Source organism: Vigna radiata, unplaced genomic scaffold (genome assembly GCF_000741045.1).
Source record: "Vigna radiata var. radiata cultivar VC1973A unplaced genomic scaffold, Vradiata_ver6 scaffold_263, whole genome shotgun sequence".
Lineage (NCBI taxonomy): Eukaryota > Viridiplantae > Streptophyta > Magnoliopsida > Fabales > Fabaceae > Vigna > Vigna radiata.
This window is the reverse complement of record NW_014543979.1, coordinates 464,887-467,378: the sequence shown is the minus strand read 5'-3', so window position 1 is coordinate 467,378 and position 2,492 is coordinate 464,887.

Genomic DNA, 2,492 nt, shown 5'->3' with positions numbered 1-2,492 from the left:
GAAAATTTTGGAAAGACAATTTGGGACATTTGGAGGAGACAAAATAAATTCAAGACTCTCAAATTAGACATTTTAAAATTTATTGTATTGTAATTTTATTGTTTAAAACTTTTTGGTCAAGCTTATGCACAATGGGCCATTGCTGGCAAAAATATGAGGGCCCAAAATTGTAGGACACTTAACCTAGGGTTACCTTTATTTTTTGGTGGTTCCCACCTCATTTTTAGGAAAACACTTGGCCTCTTAGTAGCAACCAGCCGTCCCATTTTTTTTAACTCTCATTCTCAGTGCTGGAACGATTGGGTGTGTAGGGGCTCTCGGCAATTTAAAAAAAAAGTGGACACTCTTCATTTGAGAAGACAGAGAACAATGGGAATGAATGGAACGGGAGAAGGATAGCTCACAGCCTGGGAGCTGGTGCCATTGTTCTTTCTTTTTTTTTAATGTTGGTTTAATTACCTTTTTAGTCCCCAAGTTAGGGGCTGAATTTCTGTTTGGTACCCGTTTTTAAAAGTGATGTAATTTGGTCCACAAGTTATTGATTTTGCTTTTAATAGGTCCCTTCCGTTAAATAGCTTGTAACGGTGTTAATTTACGCATACATGGCAGTAGTTTTATTCTCTCCTCTGCTATTCCCCCTGACACTTCTTTCTGTCTCTTTTATTTCTTTCTCACCATTATGACTACCTCTCTTCTTTCTCTCTCTTTGAATTCTCTGCCCCTAACAACAAAAACATGCTCGTCTTTGAACTCCTTCCCTGACTTGAATCTAGTGGAATGAATCACCTTTCCAGAGAAACTACTCAACCCTTCCACCGCCGGCACAAAGGGGTCGCTAGTTTCCCCAGTAGCCACGACCATGAATCTCCCGCAGTACTTGTCCACCTCACCGGATTCCCCATTCCGGGCCACAAATTCTGTACTTGTCATTTTCATGAGAGTTGATGAATCCAATTTCTTCAACCAGCTCACTCTCCCAGACAAGGCCGAACCAGGACCCATATTATCATACTCTGAGAATTCCACTCCACCTTTGCATAAATCTCAAGTTTCAAACTACACACCAATATTGTAACTTATGATTTTTCAATAGAAACCATAAGAGGAAGTAAAAAGACAGATAGAAGAAGAACTTACACATCGACACTGGAATTCCATGGCTGCCAACCTAGTTGTTGAATGATTGAAGACATTGTTGTTTTGTAGAAAAGAACTCTGGCATAAGCTCTCCATGGTCTTCCCAAGTATGTTTTACCAACTCCATGGATGTTGCAGTTCTTGAAAACAAAACCATTTTCATCGTTTGCATTCATTCTCCCTTGCGCTGTGATGAAAGCAATAATTGCTTTACCTGGATACGCTTCACGAACTGATATGCTACAACTTTGAAAATATACATATCATATCATGTAATATGAATTAATTAATTCAGTGAAATAGGATTTCTTTCATATTATTATTATCATTATTATTATCACCTCATATAAAGATTGACCAGCACCAAAGATGAAATCCATAACACCTTCATATTATTATTATCATTATTATTATCACCTCATATAAAGAAATTGAACCATTGAAATTTCTATAAAAATATATATATTATATGTTAAAATTGAAAATTAATTATAATCTTAACTTTATTGTTTATTAATTAATGACCGTTATTAACGTTTTGGTGGGGTTAATCTAAAATGTTTATAGAAAATATTATAATGAATTAAATTTCCTTTTATTTTTTTGGAAAATACTTAGCAACTGATTACCTAATGTATATATAAATTAAATTAATATAAGAAAGGAAGGTAGTTGACTTTCTTTGCAGTTACAATCATAAAAAAAATTGATAATATCAAGAATAATAAATTTTATTTTTCCTTATATTTTAAATAGCAACTTGTTAAGATGTAGCATGAAACTGTTGATTATAAGTCATTAAAGGGATAGAGAAATTGAAATGTGGAGAGAATATGTATGGACAAAATGTAGAAAGAAGAAGAATTAATGGAATAAAGAGGCTTTACGTTTATACTCTGCCTCATCATAGAATAACATCAGTGCATATGTACTTTATACTCTCCCAAGACTTCTGTTTCTACTCCTGATATATATATATTCATTCATACTTCATTCATACAGTTTGGAAGTATACAACATGTAGAATGAAATGCATATGATACTAATGAGCGTATGACTGAGATTAAGATTTCTTTTGGAAGAAAATAATAGGCATAATAGGATGTGTTCACTGCATGAATAAATAAATATAATGGTGAGAGAGAGAAATACAAGAGAGAGAAAGAGGTGAGAGTTAGGTAGTTATAATAATGTTTATTGGTGAGAGAGAAAAGAGAAATAGGAGAGAGAGAAAGAAGTGTCAGGAATAGCAGAGGAGAGAGAAGAAAAGTTAACGCCGTTAGCATCTACTTAACGGAAGGGACCGATCGCACTCAAAATTGAAAACATGGGGATCAAAGGGCTTCATTTTTGAA